Below are 17,344 nucleotides of genomic sequence, written 5' to 3' on the forward strand. Positions count from 1 at the left end.
AGTCAGAGTTTTAGCAGTCGAGCAACAGAGGAAAGGGCGTATCTTTGTTATATTGCGGAGGAAAAAGCGACAAGTTTTAGAAATGTTTTGAATGTGAGGGGCGAATGTGAGAGAGGAGTCGAATGTGACCCCTAGGCAGCGTGCTTGGGCTACTGGGTGAATGATCGTAGTTCCAACAGTAATGTGGAAGGAGGTAGTAGGGCCAGGTTTGGGAGGAAGTATGAGGAGCTCTGTTTTAGCCATGTTAAGTTTAAGGCGACGGAGGGCCATCCAGGATGATATAGCAGAGAGACATTCAGAAACTTTGGTCTGTATAGCAGGTGTAAGGTCAGGTGTTGAAAAGTATATTTGTGTGTCGTCAGCATAGAGGTGATATTTAAACCCAAAAGATGTTATTAGGTCACCTAGAGAGAGTGTGTACAGAGAAAAGAGAAGAGGTCCCAGGACAGAGCCCTGGGGTACCCCCACAGAGAGATCAATAGAGGAGGAGGAGGTGTTAGCAGAAGAGACACTGAAAGTACGATGGGAGAGGTAGGATGTGATCCAGGATAGAGCTTTGTTCCAAATACCAAGAGTATGGAGAATGTGAAGGAGAAGAGGGTGGTCCACGGTGTCAAATGCTGCAGAGAGGTTGAGTAATATGAGCAGAGTGTAATGACCTCTGTCTTTGGCAGCATGGAGGTCGTCAGTTATTTTAGTGAGGGCTGTTTCCGTGGAGTGAGCAGTGCGGAAGCCAGATTGTAGAGGGTCTAGGAGAGAATAGGTGTTGAGAAAATGGAGCAAGCGAGAGAATACAAGACGTTCAAGGAGTTTAGAGGCAAAAGGCAGGAGGGAGACAGGTCGATAGTTAGAAAGACAGGTAGGGTCAAGCTTGCTGTTTTTGAGTAATGGTATGACTGTTGCATGTTTGAAGGAGGATGGAAAGGTTCCAGAGCAGAGGGAGGAGTTAAAAATGTGTGTGAGCGTAGGGATTATAGTAGGAGCAAGAGGTTTTAGGAGATGGGAGGGAATGGGGTCAAGAGGGCAAGTGGTAGAGGGAGAAGTGGCGATCAACAACGACACATCCTCCTCTGAGACAGTGGAAAAAGAGTCAAGGAAGGCAGGAGGAGAGTTAGGAAGAGGTGTAGGATGGGAAGAAGAAACAGAGGGGATGTTCTGACGTATGGATTCCACCTTTTCCTTAAAATAGTCAGCAAAGTCCTGAGTGGAGATGGAGGAAGGAGAGGCAGCTGAGGGTGGTTTGAGTAGAGTATCAAAGACAGAGAACTGTCGGCGTGGGTTAGACTTGTGCATGTTGATTAGTGCAGAAAAGTTAGGCTTGCGAGAGGGCAGAGTTGAAACAGGATAGCATAAATTTGTAGTGAAGGAAGTCTGCGAGAGTGTGAGACTTCCTCCAGAGGCGTTCAGAGGAACGAGTGGAGGAACGCAGCATGCGTGTGTGGGAATTTAGCCAGGGTCTAGGGTTAGAAGGGCGAGTGCGGCAGAGAGAAAGTGGGGCATGTACAGTAGATCAAGAGAGGAGGACAAGACAGAGTTGTAGTTCCTGACCAGGTTGTCGGGGTCTGTAGCAGAGCTGAGAGAGGAGAGGGAGGAGCGTAAAGTGGACTCAAAGTCAGGTAAGTGAATAGAGCGCAGGTTTCTGCAGAACCGGGGTGTAGATGGAGGTGGAGAAGGGGAGAAGCGAGATAGAGAGAATGAGATGAGATGATAGTCAGAGAGAGGAAAAGGGGAAATGGAGAAATTGGAGAGAGAGAAGTTCTTAGTGAAAACCAGGTCTAAGTAGTGGCCATCCTTGTGGGTGCTGGCTGCAGTCCACTGTTGAAGGCCAAAAGAAGAGGTTAGAGAAAGAAAGCGGGAAGGCCAAGGGAGAGAGGGGTCATCAATGTGGCAATTGAAGTCCCCAAGGAGAAGAACAGGGGAGTCTGAGGAGAGGAAGAAAGAGAGCCAGGATTCAAAGTGAGAGAGAAAGGCAGAAGGGGGATGAGTAGAGGTAGGTGGGCGATAGATGACCACCACATGAACAGGGAGAGGAGAGAAAATCTGGACAGTGTGAGCCTCAAAGGAGGGAAAAGCAAGAGAGGGAGGAATAGGAAGGGTTCGGTAACGACAGAGAGAGGAGAGCAGGAGCCCCACGCCACCACCCCTGGCATCAGTGCGCGGATTGTGGGAGAAGGAAAGGCCACCGTAGGAGAGGGCAGCTTCCAGAGCAGAGTCAGACTGAGTGAGCCAGGTCTCAGTTATAGCAAAGAGAAGCAGTGAGTGAGAGAGAAAGAAGTCATGCACAGAGAGGAACTTGTTAGAAAGGGAGCGAGCATTCCAAAGAGCACAGGAGAAAGGGAGAGAGGAGGGAGGGTGGCAGGGGATGGGTATGAAGTTGGAGGGGTTGACACCAGAAGGAGTAGAGGTTGCAGTTGGCAGGCGAGGAGAAGCGCATGTAGGAATAAGACAGGGAGCAGGATTGGGAGAGATATCCCCAGAAGCAAGGAGGAGAAGCATGGATAGAAAGAGAATGTGTGAGGAGGATTTGTAGGGGTGTGTTTTAGTGCAGGGGATATAGCTGTGTGGTGTCAGAGGACGCAGGTAAGAAAGGAGTTCATGTGAACAGAGAAGTGGTGAAGGAAGGCGAGATGGAGATATATGAATGGAGTTAGAGACATACTGAGGCTGGTAAAAAGAAGTGCATAATTTGAGAAGAAGTGAAGTCCCAGCAAATATAAATGGTAAAGGCAGCATCACAGCAGTAATGATGCAGTCTGGTATTGATGATATCCTCCTTTCCAGCGTAGTTCAAATGCAGGAATCAGGGCCAGATGGGGTGTCCACTTCTTCCTCACTTCTTTTGAACTTCCTTTTAAACTTCAGTTGTTCAGTAGTCATGCCACTTATAATGGGCCAACTTCCTTTTAAACTTCAGTTGTTCAGTAGTCATGCCACTTATAATGGGCCAACTTCCTTTTCAACTTCAGTTGTTCAGTAGTCATGCCACTTATAATGGGCCAACTTCCTTTTAAACTTCAGTTGTTCAGTAGTCATGCCACTTATAATGGGCCAACTTCCTTTTAAACTTCAGTTGTTCAGTAGTCATGCCACTTATAATGGGCCACTTGGATTTGGGCTGCAAGCAGACTAGCTGTTCTGACTGGGTTTATATAGGCCTAAAAAGTCACCTGACAGTGTGGTTCTGTCTGCTTAATTAGCACATCTGAGGCACATTCAAACAAATGGTTTTCTACACAGAGTGTTCCCTGCCTAGGTGGCAACACTTAATTTGATTAGGGGAAGACAGAAAACAGCATTCAAATATGGTTTTTACCTAGCATTGGATCACTTGCATATACTATATAATACACACAAATAATATACAGGCATCCCTCGATATACGGCAACTCGATGTACGGAATGTAGCTATAACGTAATTTATACATTAAGGAAGAAATGACATATATACAGAATGTTAAATTCACATTTACGGATTTTTTCATTTCTAAATTATTAATTTGAGGGCGGGGGGAGGAGGGGGGCGATAGCCCCTCCCAGTAAACCCCATCTCCCTGCCCCACCACCTCACACGGCATCCCCAGTTTCTGATAAGTACAGTATTTTTACTTTGACTTATTATAACCATTGTTATTCATATTTTATCGTAAAATTCTCAATGTCCCATGAAATACATGCTTAAGAAATGTTTGCTGCATTATTAATTGTGATTTTATTTTGTCGTGCGGTTGAATTCTTTTTCCGTAGGAATGCGTCTCCAGTTGTATAATTGAAGCCAATGGGAAAATAGGGTCAGATATACAGAGTTTCGCTTTACGGACAACTTTTCAGGAACGTATCTGTTCGGCATATCAAGGGATTTCTCTAATATCTTTTTCTTACATAGCCTAAAACTGTATGCCATGTTATATATAGAATGTTTGCAGACACAATAAGTCATAGCCCCAAAAAGATTTGACGATGTAATTTTGGTGCAGAGGCGCGGAGACAAAGTGATTTACCTAGGGACCTAAGGAGATCTGAAACTGGTGTGTCCCACTTCAAAAGCCGTGTTCTTGCCACTATAGTACTCCTTCTACCCTACAGTATATTTAATATGTTCTTTTTTCCTAGTAAAGACACATTTTCAGTATCATTAGCATATCATTTGAATGTATATGTATGTATTGTGACAGAAACCAGGGGATGGTAATAAATTCCGTATATAGGGCTCCCAGGATACTAAACAGTTTCTATCCTGTTTGGCCTGGGAGTGCAGCCTTATAATACATACACTCCATCCCACAGTTTGGCAAGCGCTGGAACTGAGGGATGAGAGATCCAGACCAGAGTTTGTCTGCTGCCTGATTTCTGTCACCTGTCATGCTAATTAGGAATCAGGTATGTAAGACTGTTTTCCTGTTTGCTCTGGTCTCTCCACAAGAGCCAGGAGGCTGGAAGGCTGCTGAACTACAGAGGGGAGAAGCCTCTTCCCCAAACAGGTTCAATCTTTCTGTTCATTTGTATAAGACTGCAAAAGTACCTTGTTTTGTTGTTGGGAGTGGAAAAGCCACTTCCAACCCTGAGTCAGGGATATCTAAGTTAAGTTATCGCTCAGGTGAGCAGCTTTTGTTTTGATCTGTTTTCTGTTGTATGCACTGTGGCAGTCTCAGTGCCTGGGACTGAATAAACCAGGCATAGCCTGTTTAAAGGAACAGTACGTGACGCCTCATCATTTAACCTACCCTAAAAGACCGTGTTCTAAACAGTCCCGGACAAACGACGGAGCCCCAGAGTAAGCCGTTTGTCACAGTATGTATATCATTATTTATATAGCGCCATTAATACTCATAGCGCTTCACAGCGGTAATACACGTGACAATCATATAAATAATAAATAATACAAATAACACATGATGGAAGAAGTACTTCGGACATAAAAGTAACATTTAGGAAAAGGAGTCCCTGCTCCGAAGAACTTATCTAATTGGTAGGTAGAATGTACGGAGACAATATAAATTTACTGCATTATATATCTGCATGGATATAAAGTTATCAACGCAAAGCGGGTTATGCTTTAAACTGTGATAGTGCCGATGGGGGCACAGAAACTCCCACTGACATTCTCCCATTGGCACTTTCCAAGTTAATGAATAACCCCCCATGGAATTACACATATTACTGTATTACATAATAGTCCGTTCGTCTTCATTTGCAATCCTTGATTTAAACTTCAATAACTGTCTCACCAAAAATATGCTGATTAATTAAACCGATTCGTTAGCAAAGAGATTATATTAAAAAAAAACTCCAATGTAACTTTACTTTGGTTTCAACTCATTTTAAGTATTCTGTCTGAGGTGTTACTCAGACCACCATAACATTGTTACCGCTTACTTATGTAACTAATGGTGCTTTCTTCGTCACATAAACAACACAATGATCTAACCAAATATTTGTTATTGTAGTTTAGGAAGTATAAATGTATTTAAAATAGTTGATGTAGACATTCTACCTGAAATAATTAAACCCACCTCTAGTAGGCAAATCTCTGCAATGCCACAGATACAATGTTTCTCGGGGCAAGTGATAAATGTAGTAACAATAATAACAACTTTTATTTCATATATTGCCTTTCTCCCATTGGGACTCAAAGCGCTTCACAATTACAGTATAGTGAGCGGTATAAAGCACATATGAATTGTTACAGACACAGTCCCTGCCCCGTGGAGCTTACAATCTATGTTTTTGGTGCCTGAGGCACAGGGAGATAAAGTGACTTTGCCCAAGGTCACAAGGAGCCGAATTGAACCAAGTTCCCCTGCTTCAAATTCTGTTCTGTAATCAGAGTCAGTGTCTTTGCTCACTGAGCACTTTTTAGGGTAGGGGATTCGGGTAATGGGTTTTAGGGTAGGGTTAAGGCAGGGGTCTCAAACTCATACCTCAAGGGCCTCCAACAGGCCAGGTTTTATGGCTATCCCTGATTCAGCACAGGTGGCTCAATCAGTGGCTCAGCCACCTGTGCTGAAGCAGGAATATCCATAAAAGGTTGCCTGTTGGTGGCCCTTGAGGACTGAGTTTGTGACCCCCGGGTTAAGTTTTTAGGGTAGGGGATTAGGGTAAGGTGTTTAGGGTATGATTTTAGGGTAAGGGGTGCGTTAGTATTACGGGTTAAGATTAGGTTTTTCTAGGGTAAAGTTAGGGACTTACCTTGGCGGCGACATGTCCTGGCGCAAGGCGAGTAGCAGCTAAACGTCGGTGGAGATTTTGTCGCCGAAAGACGGTCGGGATCAATTGTCCTAGACGGGCCTTTCGGCTGATATGGGCCCAAAGCGTCAGCTGAAGTTGCTTAGGGCCCTCACCAGCACTATCACTATCACAGCTTTTGCCACAATCATAAAATATTGGCAATTACCATTTCTCCCTCTGAAAATCATTTTGATCGAGTACTTTGTTGTCATATAATATTCCTGTCATACTCCTGCCATTAATTACTCTTTTAAAACGCAGTGCCAAGAATTTGATTATGCACAAGAAGAAGTAAATGTACTAATCACAGGAAAAACAGCACCAGAAGGCATCACCGATACGTCATTCATATACCTGATATGTTAGTTTAAAACCCCTCAAGGTCGACTTAGTCACAGTAGAGGTGAAATGAAACTCTCCAAACTAAGCTTCCCCTTCCATCTGTCTTCCCAATGTCAATGTACTGATTAGTATACAGAAGGAAAATGAAAAAAAAAAGTGCAATTAAAAAGAAATATGCTGTGAATGAATACAAGGTACGCAGATTTTAGCAGTATAGCTTCATTCTACTTTCTTAGCAGCTTTATTTGTAAAATTGTTATTGCTCTTCTGGTTCTCTCACCCGACAGTGCAGAAAGTGAACTGGTAGAGATTAAAGATGGGGGAAGAATACCGAGGAGATAATACGTATATATCTTCATTACTGTGTGTCACGTACGGTACACCTGTGAACACGTGATCTGCACACGGGACAAGGGTTAATACACAGCTATCTAGCTGGCTTACTTTTCACCTTCTGCAAAGGCCCTCAAATGAACAATATCAACCCTCAATCCGTCCCCATATTCCATCTGTCACGAACAGCACACAAGTGAGCATGTGACTTATATATGCAACCAGGGTTAATTCACACGGCTCAACTAAATAACTCAACTTTCGCCTCGTCAATGTACTTGAAATCAGTTAATATTTACCCCTTACTCAACTGCAATTTATATCTATCCGCCACCACCACCAAAAGATAAATGCAGACAAAATATGTATTTCCTGCCAAAGTATAATGGTTCCTGTTAATTAAACAAAAAACGACTGTATGCGCTTAACACACAAAAATCTGTTGTAGCAAAATGTGTGCAAACAGTTAATTCAGAGCCCTAAGCATTAAAGTTTTATTTTAATATCTATAAAAACACAGTGCATAGGTTACAGAAAAATATTATTATAAGAACATACAGTTACAATAAATGAAGACAAGTTCCTTAAAATAAAAGGATAAACAGAGAATTCCCTATACATTACCATGTCACAAGTTCTTCCCAGAGAGGTCACTGGCGTAGAAAAGATGGAAATTCACGTGTCTGATCCCAAACACACCTCTGTTGAATTCTGATTTTCTATTCAAACATGCCAGCCTTTATGCCCAGACCTTCCTGCATTGAAACACATAAAACTCACCCCTGTCATCAATTAGCTACTTTGTTGCCATTTACAACTTAAAAGAAAAAAACATTGTCTTGCGACGTTTAAATGTGGTGTGAATATATCAAAGGCAGTATTTTGTATTTCTGTGTGTTCCCAAGGTCTTTATCCAAATAAACCTCATTTTATTTCACTGCCTTGTTTTGCCTTGTGACGGATCCCTCAAATATTAATTTGTCAAATGACCTGGGCAACTGTGACAGGCATTGACCACATTGTTTGATTCAATGAAATCTGAAATACTTTCTGAGTAAGAGTCCATGATACATGTTAACCCCAGTCCTCAAAACAGATCAGGTATTCAGGATATCCCTGCTTCAGCACAGGTGGCTCAGAGCCACCTGTTGAAGACTGAGCCACTGATTGAGCCACTTGTGCTGAAGCAGGGATCTACTGAATACCTGACCCGTTGGGAGGTCTTGAGGACTGGAGTTGAGAACCCCTGCTGTATACCATATGTAGACAAAATCAAGTTAGAGCAAGGGAAAACATACATTCACTCTGCATATTACAGCTCCCTTAAAAACCTGTAGACCAAGCAATATCCTAGTGCGTTGTTTTTACTAAATCAGTTCTGTACTATGAGAAAGTACTTGTAGCGTTTTTTTTAAACAACTCTGAATGACATTTTTATGCATTATAATGTAACGAGCCTTTTTTGTTTCTATAGCAACCATTTACAAAGTCACAGATACTGAGTCAATACTTCTCTGCAGCCATTTAGTGAACCCCCGAGCCGAATCTTCGCCGATCGATCACAGGAGAACGGATCGATCGGCAACTTAGCTAATTACTTATTGGTGGATTGTATTGATGCACATATTAAAGGGAAGAAATTCTTATTTTTAAACGGTAGCTTGGACCGCTGCTTTAATGCATATACATCACCGTTATTAGTTTAGTACAACAATACTCATTGTTTACTGTCACATAACATCTTTGACCACTGACACCCGTAAAGCCAAGTGACCGCTAAACCGGCTTGTCCTTGAGAAAAATGGAAGCACGGTGAAATGTCCAATCCGGAGTTCTGTATACAAATTGTCCAAGTGGCTGTGCTGGGGATTTAAACGTGCTAGTTATTTGTAGCTAATAATACTAACTATACGTGGTTTTAATGTTCGTTATCAGCTATTTTTGTTTGTGAAATACATACATCTCGATAATTATTTCCACACAGCACACGCACCTTCTAGTTTTTGTACTGCCGCCTATAAATAAGCAGGCATAAAATAAATATCCAAAAGAAAAAGTATAGTGAATAATGATTAAATAAGCAAATAAGTGAAATAATCTGGCAAAATTGTCAGTAAATTAACTGTGAAACACAGTGATTTAAATAACATCAATTAAGTGCTAAATTAAGTGCTCAGTGATAACTGTGATAGGTTCAAAAACCCGTGGAGGATGGTCCAAATTCCTCCTCAGTTGAATGTTGCATCAGAAAAGTTTGGGGAGCGCAGTAATCATCACATATAAAAACATCTTATCAAACAAAGATTTGGAAAATGCTGGTTAAATTCTGAAGAAATGTGAGCCCCCATCTCATTGACACCACACAGCTATATCATCCACGGTGAAAACGTTATTGGCACTATGTAGTATTATTCTGTTTTTTATATACTGTATGGTGATTACTGCGCTCCCCAAACTTTTCTGCTGCAACATAAAATAAATATGCATGGACATGTTAGGGTTCCATGATTAATAGTTGATGTGTACAACTTGTCCGTTTTGCCCTAGGACATTAATGAAAAGATCTGGGTTATTTTTTTTTTTAAATAAAAAACAGTCGAGTACGAACATTTTAATGTGATAAAAACATATGTACCGGGGACTGAGCTGTGTATAGAAATAGGATCTCATTCAAAACTCTTTTTGGAAGGTGACACGAAACACTTCTCAACAAACTCAACATTTAGTTACTGTACACTTCTTGTGTACATATGAAGTCTTATGAAGTGAATGGTGGATTATTGCTTATACTGTGCAATGAAAAGGAACATGCTGAACTGTATGATAATACTTACACAGGGACGCACTCAACCCAGCTGTGGGGTAATACCTCCTAATTCAGCATTCATTGTCATTCATGTCCATGGCAGTTAACGCCGTATCGGTAGGGTGGCCAGATGTCCCGGTTTAGCCGGGACAGTCCCGGATTTACTGCACGTGTCCCGACAATTATTTGAAGATGTTTAAAATGTCCCGGTTATAGCTGCAGAGGAAAGGGGGCGGGGCCATGATTGTGTGGGGGCGGGGCCAGAATCGGCAAGAACGGAGCTGCTGTGCTAGAAATATGAAGAGGGAAACATGCAGCTGCAGTTACAGCCACCGGGGGCGCCAGTATGGCCGCTCCTCATAGAGCTAGTTCATATGGGAGTGTGTGTGTGTGTGTTTGTGTGTGTGTGTGTGTGCGCACGCAGGGCCGCCGACATAAATCATGGGGCCCAGGACAAATGTAAGGAGCCCGAACCCATAGTGCACCTACCACGAAAAACTGTTTTCTTCTTATTGTAATATGGAAAAAAACATTACAATGCAGTCTGTTTATTTTTATATTTTCAACAAAAGACAGGTGACTGCCTGCCTGCATGGGTGGGTGACTGACTGCCTGGGTAGGGGGGTGACTGACTGCCTGGGTAGGTGGGTGGCTGACTGCCTGGGTGGGTGGGTGAGTGACTGGGTGGGTAGGTGAGTGACTGGGTGGGTGAGTGGGTGAGTGGCTGAGTGAGTGGGTGGGTGACTGCCTGGGTGGGTGACTGCCTGGGTGGGTGACTGCCTGTGGGTTGACTCGGTGGGTGGGTGAAAGGGTGGGTGAGTGACTGGGTGGGTGAGTGACTGGGTGGGTGAGTGACTGGGTGGGTGAGTGACTGAGTGGGAGGGTGACTGACTGGATGGGCGAGTGGCTGCCTGGGTGGGTGACTGACCTTGACAGGGTGGGTGCTGCTTCCTGCTTACTTGCCCGCCAAACGCTTCCCCCCTACCCCCGATATCCCCGCAGCTGCTGCCCAGGACGGGAGGTGGGCTCAGTGGGCGCGGGATGTAGGCAGCTGGGGGTGAAGGTGGTGAGCTAATTCCGCGACTGGAGGTGGGCGCGCGGGAGAAGCTGGGTTGGCGGGCGTGCGAGGGAAGCTGGGTTGGCGTGCGCACGGGGGCCCGGGATGGGAGACCCCCCCCCCTGTTGGCAGGCCTGTGTGTGTGTGTGTGTGGCAGTGTGTCTGTGCAGGTCAGAGAGAGAGAATGGGGGAAGAGAAAATGGAGGAGGAAAGGGAGAGAGAGAAGAGGGGAGGGAGAGAGAATGGGGAGGGGAGAATGAATGGGGAATGGGAGGGGGAGAGGGAATGGGGGGAAGGGAGAGAATAGGGGGGAAGGGGCAAGAGAATGGGGGTGAGGGGGAGAGATAATGGGAAGAATGGAGACAGATAATGGGGGAAGGGAAAGGAGAGAGAGAATGGGGGAAAGCAGAGAGAGAATGGGGAGTGATAAAATGAATAATACAGCATCAATGGTTATCAAAATAAATATCATTAAAATATTCATTTTTTAGTAATATAATTTGTTGTATTAATATTTTTTTTGTGTCCCGGTTTTTCATTTTGAAAATCTGGTCACCCTACGTATCGGGGTACAATACCCGCATGGCCATTTACTCCCAGTGTAAGTATCTACACAGCTGCAAACCCTCAACTCCTAGTAACCAGAGATACATCTCCAGGCTGCTGCAAGGCGTTTGTTTTACAAGGAGAAAGCAACATGAAAGCCTTTTCCATAGTACTCTGTATGAACCAGACGTCATCTCACCTGTTTGCCTCCCTGCGCTAAGAAGTGGGCGGTACCTCCCCCATAATGTACAGCAGGGGTGTGCAACCCCCCCCCCCCCCGAACAGGTCAGGTTTTCAGGATATCCCAGCTTCAGCACAGGTGGCTCAATCAGAGGCTCAGCCAAAGAATGAGCCTCTGAGCCGCCTGTGCTGAAGAAGGGACTGGTTGAGTCACCTGTGCTGAAGCCGGGACTTATTGAGCCACCTGTGCTGAAGCAGGGATATCCTGAAAACCTGACCTGTTGGGGGGGCTTGAGGACTGGAGTTGAGCACGCCTGACGTCCAGTACTCTGTCTCTGCCTGTAAAAGCGATGGACCGCGGTCCCTTACTTGTTTATAGTCCTGTTAAATGTTTGAGTTTTATGGAGGAAAAAAAAGTTAATTGTCAGTTTGTAATACTTTTTAAAGGTGATTTAAAAAAATGTAGTAAACAAGTTCCATGTGTTATAGGAGGCCCAGCCAGTATTAAAATATATGCTCTTCGTTCGTATATCCTGCAAATATTTAACTATTTCTAAAGTGTCATTTAAATTGGGGTTTTAGTTCTATATTTTGGCCAAAGTATGGTCAATTTCCCCATCATGCCAAAGTAGCCCCAGATTTTACAATGCATGATCTGTAAGTAACAAGAAAGGGTTAATTATGACGAAATGGTTTTTGTTGCGAGATTTTGGTTGTGCGTCGATCCTGCTTTTTGCTGGTCACACCCCGGCAGCTTTCCAGTATATCTGAAACATTCTATCAATATTGGGATGTACGGAAATATGGTGACCAGCTTCTACTGCCGAGATGGCCAACTTCAGACCCCAAGGGCCACCAACAGGTCCGGTTTTCAGGGTATTCCTGATCCAGCATGCAAAAACGAAGAAATACATCTCCAAAGTAGCGCTTCCCAAGGATCTATGCCTCGGCGTGCGCTGTGCGTTCAAACTCTGCCCCCCAGTAAATCCGGTCCCAGTTCTTACCTTACCGCTGGGGAAAGGTGCGCGACAGGTTTTCAGGCAGGCAGGGGAATTTAAGAACGAAGTTTGCGATGGAGGCGAGGCCACGCCCCTGCAAACCCACCGCCACGCCCCTCTCTCATCGCAAACGCTCCCTCTCCCCCCCAGACGGCAGATCGCGGTGCAGCGTTGTGCACGCGCCGCCCCCCCCCCCCCGGGCGCGCGTGCCACAGTGCTGACTGGGACCTCACCCGTAGACCACACAGTGATATAGGAAATAGAATTCCATAATAGTATTAGGGGTATAGTCCATAGATTGAGTATATATATAATGTACCTCTGGATCAGATGAGTAAGCGTGCTGGATGTAGACCTCAGCCAGAGACCCCGCAATCAAGCCAGGACATCTAAAGAAGTCAAATAGCCACCAGCCGTTCCAGATCCAAGAAAGCAAAGCAGGTAACAAAAACCTTCATCAACGTACTTTGAGCACTGAAGGAAAATAGCGTACTCGCGGACCCGACTGGCTTGTAATGAGAAATCCCAGCGTGCGTCCAAATGAGGAGAAATCCGTAAAAGTGGAACAATTGAAATGAAGCACAGCAAAAATAGGAGAACTGGGAGCAGGATCAATGTTAGAAAAAAATAAAAATGTATTGTAACTGCACAGTGCCCGTACAAACACTGCAAGCAAACTCTGACGCGTTTCCCGTCGTCACCTGGCGCTTTAATAAACGCGTCAGAGTTTGCTTGCAGTGTTTGTACGGGCACTGTGCAGTTACAATACATTTTTAGTTTTTTCTAACATTGATCCTGCTTCCAGTTCTCCTATTTTTGCTGTGCTTCATTTCAATTGTTCTATTCCTGCTTCAGCACAGGTGGCTCAATCTGTCCCTGCTTCAGCACAGGTGGCTCAATCATTCCCAGCTTCAGCACAGGTGGCTCAATCAGTGGCTTAGTCTTCAACTGAAAACCTGACCCGTTGGTGGCCCTTGAGGACTGGAGTGGCCCCCAGCCGTTGAATAGTTTGAGCTCCTCACTCACCTACTCCCAGGAGATCTGCTAATGGCAAGACATAAAAGACACGGTAAAAACAAAAATAATGAATAGGTCTTGCTCAATCTGGGGTTATCTTGGCATACAGGGCCAACCTTCTCATACTTTCTCCAAAATATGTTATTAAAACCCCAATTTAAATGGAACTATTAGAAATAATAAAAGTTTGGCAGACTTTTACGCAGCAGGATGCAAGTAATAAAAAAAAGGTTAATGATGTTAAAATATTAGGTTTTAGTAAGCTTGGTTATGCGTTGATCTTGGGTTTTTTTTTTTTTTTTTGCTTTTAGAAAATGTACTACATATGTCCAATAAATAGTAATAAATGATGATTTTCATGTTTTAAATATGTGCACATTAACTACATTTCTCAGTGCCATTTAATTGTGGAGAGCAAAATATACTACAAAGCTGTGGTTCATAATAGCACACTTCCAATCGTTCTGTTCTACATGCTGCAGAGAACTTAAACACATAATGGACCTGTATTAGTTAATGGATCTCAAACATGAACCGCTCTCACGAACTTATTTTCTTGTAGGAACTAGCGAGTGGCGCCATCTGGGGGTCAGGAAGACAGAAATGGAACCAATTCAGATCTTACAGTTCATAGCGTCTATATCAGTGGTGTCAAACTTGTTTCATATGGAGGGGCCCGATTAGATTGCATTGCACATAATTCAGTCGATACACAGCCCGGTCGGTCTATGACAATTGGTCATGGCCGTTTTGCCGCCAGGACCTGTTTCCTCCACCCCTAACCTTAGTCCTTACCCTAAAACTCCCTAAACTTAACCCCTAATACCAACGCTACCCCCTACCCTAAAAATCTTAATCCATTACCCTAACAGATAAAAACCCCTAAACTTAACCCCCTGCCCAAAGCGCTAAAATCAACTCCTCCCCAAACCGCTAAAACCCCTAAAGCCAATAACCTAAGTGCTGAACCTCCATAAGTCTAAAACGTACCTTCCTATAGAAGCGTCCGGCGGCGCAGCATCTGCGGTGGAGGGTCTCTCTGCAGTAAAACGTCAGCGGGTACTTGGGTCACGACGGGACGGCCGGCTACTTTTTCAAAATAGGCATTTAAAAGCATAGTATTGTGGCTGTATGCTGGATGTCAGCCTTAGGCTGCGCTTATAGTGCAGGCTACATTGACGGCGACGCGACCGGTGACGTCACCCGTAACAAAAGTTGTAATTGAGTGTTTGCGATGTCGCTGGCTGCAAGGGGCGGTGCTGTCAGGTAGAGGCTATGTGATTGGCTTATTGCAGTCACATGGTGCGGCCGTCGCGGTAAATATCAAAATCTATTGATTTCAGAGATTTTAGTCGCTGTGTCGCGCCGTTGTGGTCGCGCCCACTATAGGCGCACACGACGGATTACATCTGCTTGCTTTGGCGTTGCTGTAGCCAGCACTATAACCGTGGCCTTAAGCTCACTATCCCCCCTTTCTCCCTCACCCCCCCATCTCTCACACTCCCCCGCCTTCTCTTTATTTCTCTCCCCTCCACCCACTCTTACTCCACCCCTTTACACGCTTATCCCCCCCTACACACTTAATATCCCCTTCACCCTCTTAATACCCCCCTCCACACCCATTAATACCCCCCTCCACACCCTTTAATACCCCTCTCCACACTCTCTTACTCACACTCTTATCCCCCCTCCCCACACTCTTATCCCCCCTCCCCACACTCTTATCCCCCCTCCCCACTGTTAATACACCCTCCCCACACACCCCACTCTTCTACCACCGTCCAGGCTCTTAATACCCCCACCACACTCTGGTACTGATGTGTGGGGGAGGGGCCTTTGCTGGTGTGGGGGAGTGGCCTGTCCAGGTGTGGGGGTGGGGCCTGTGCTAGTGTGGGGAAGGGCCCATTGCAGGTGTGGGGGAGAAGCCTGTTCTAGTGTGGGGGAGGGGCCTGTGCTGGTGTGGGGGAGGGGCCTGTGCTGGTGTGGGGGAGGGGCCTGTGCTAGTGTGGGTGAGGGGCCTGTGCAGATGTGCAGGAGAAGCCTGTGATGGTGTGGGGGAGAGGGAGGGGCTTGTGCTGGTGTGGGACCTGTGCGGGTGTGCGGGTGTGCGGGAGGGGCCTGTGTTAGTGTGGGGGAGGGGCCTATGCTGCAGCAGTATCTCACACAAAGCCTTGCAAGGCGCTCCTGTTAGGAATGCGACAGATAAGTCACGTTTTCAGCCTTTCAAGCAGCTTTTAAATGTCTGTGAGCTGGGGGAAGTTCTGATGGTGCGTGGTAGGGAATTCCAGAGAGAGAGATGGGGCAGCACGGGAAAAGTCTTGTAGACAGGAGTGAGAGCAGGTAGTAATGCAGGCAGAAAGGTGGATGCAATGGGCAGAACGTAGGAGGCGTTTAGGGATATATTTAAGGATGAGGGCTCAAATGTAAGGGGGAGCAGCAGTGTCCAGAGCTTTAGAAGTCAGAACTGGGGTTTTAAATTTGATTCTAAAGGATATGGGAAACCAGTGTAGGGATTTGCATAGTGGCGCAGCAGAAGTAGCGTGGTGATTGAGCTAGTAGAGTCTTGCAGCAGTGTTTTTCATGGATTAGAGTTGGGAAAGGCGAACAAGGAGAATGCCAGCTAGGGGAAGGTTACAGTAGTCAAGATGGGACAGGATCAGTGAGTGACTTAGGATTTTAGATGCATCATGAGTAAGAAAAGGGCATGTCCTTGCGATATTTGGGAGGTGGAGACAGCAGGACTTACTGCAGTGAGGGAGTGAATATGAGGAGTGAAGGAGAGAGCAGAGTCAAAGATTTGGCAGCGGGCTTGGGGTGTTGATGAGATTGTGCTATTATTGACAGTGAGGGAGAGTTTGGGTGTTGGTGTGGCAGTGGAATGGGGAAAGAGTATAAATTCTGTTTTTTTTTGGACATGTTAAGCTTCAGACCACGGTGGGACATCCAGGAGGAGATCGCGGAGAGACAGTTGGTGACACGGGACAAGAGAGAGGGGGAGAGGTCAGGGAAGGAGAGGTTAATTTGGGTGTCATCAGCATAGTGATGATACTGAAAGCTTGTATTAGTTCACCAAGAAAAGAGGTGTAGAATAAAAATAGCAGAGGGCCAAGGACAGAGCCTTGTGGGACCTGAAGAGAGAGAGAGGGAGTGACACCTTACAGCCCATTTAAAGCACCAGTTCAAGCTGCCGGTTAAAAAAAAAATATTTCCATTCAATATGTGCATCAATACAATCTGCACACTGACAAGTGATTAGCTAAGCTGCTGATCGATTCGTTCTCCTGTGATTGATCAGCGAAGATTTGGCTCGGGGGGTTCACTAAATGGGTGTCAGTCCAGTAGGAGAGGACCCAAGATGCAAAGTTCTGTGTGGAGATTATGTGACCAGGCAGTCACTAGATACAATTGCCCCCGATCCAAGATACAAATCTTCGCCGATCAATCACAGAATGATCGGAAACTTAGCTAATCACTTGTCAGTGTGTAGATTGTATTGATGCACATATTGAATGGATTTTTTTTTTAAACGGGTGCTTTAAAATGAATTTTCAAGAGGGTTCTCTTTATAGATGTAATGATGCCACTAGAAGTTTGCACTATTCAGAATACTGATTCTATACATTTTCCTACTGACTCATTGAAATACTGTCTACAACTATTTATCTTGGAGTAGGCAAGTTTTCCGCTACATAATATATTTGCTGAAGAGATATTTAATTTAAGACAGTGGGATTGATAAACCAGCATTTGAGGCTTGTTGCATTTCAGCTGATTATAATTACTTTGTATGACTGATAAGTCAATGTTATGTTGCATCACAAGGGCAGTAATTCATACGTT

The sequence above is a fragment of the Ascaphus truei genome, chromosome 14 (assembly GCF_040206685.1).
Source record: "Ascaphus truei isolate aAscTru1 chromosome 14, aAscTru1.hap1, whole genome shotgun sequence".
Lineage (NCBI taxonomy): Eukaryota > Metazoa > Chordata > Amphibia > Anura > Ascaphidae > Ascaphus > Ascaphus truei.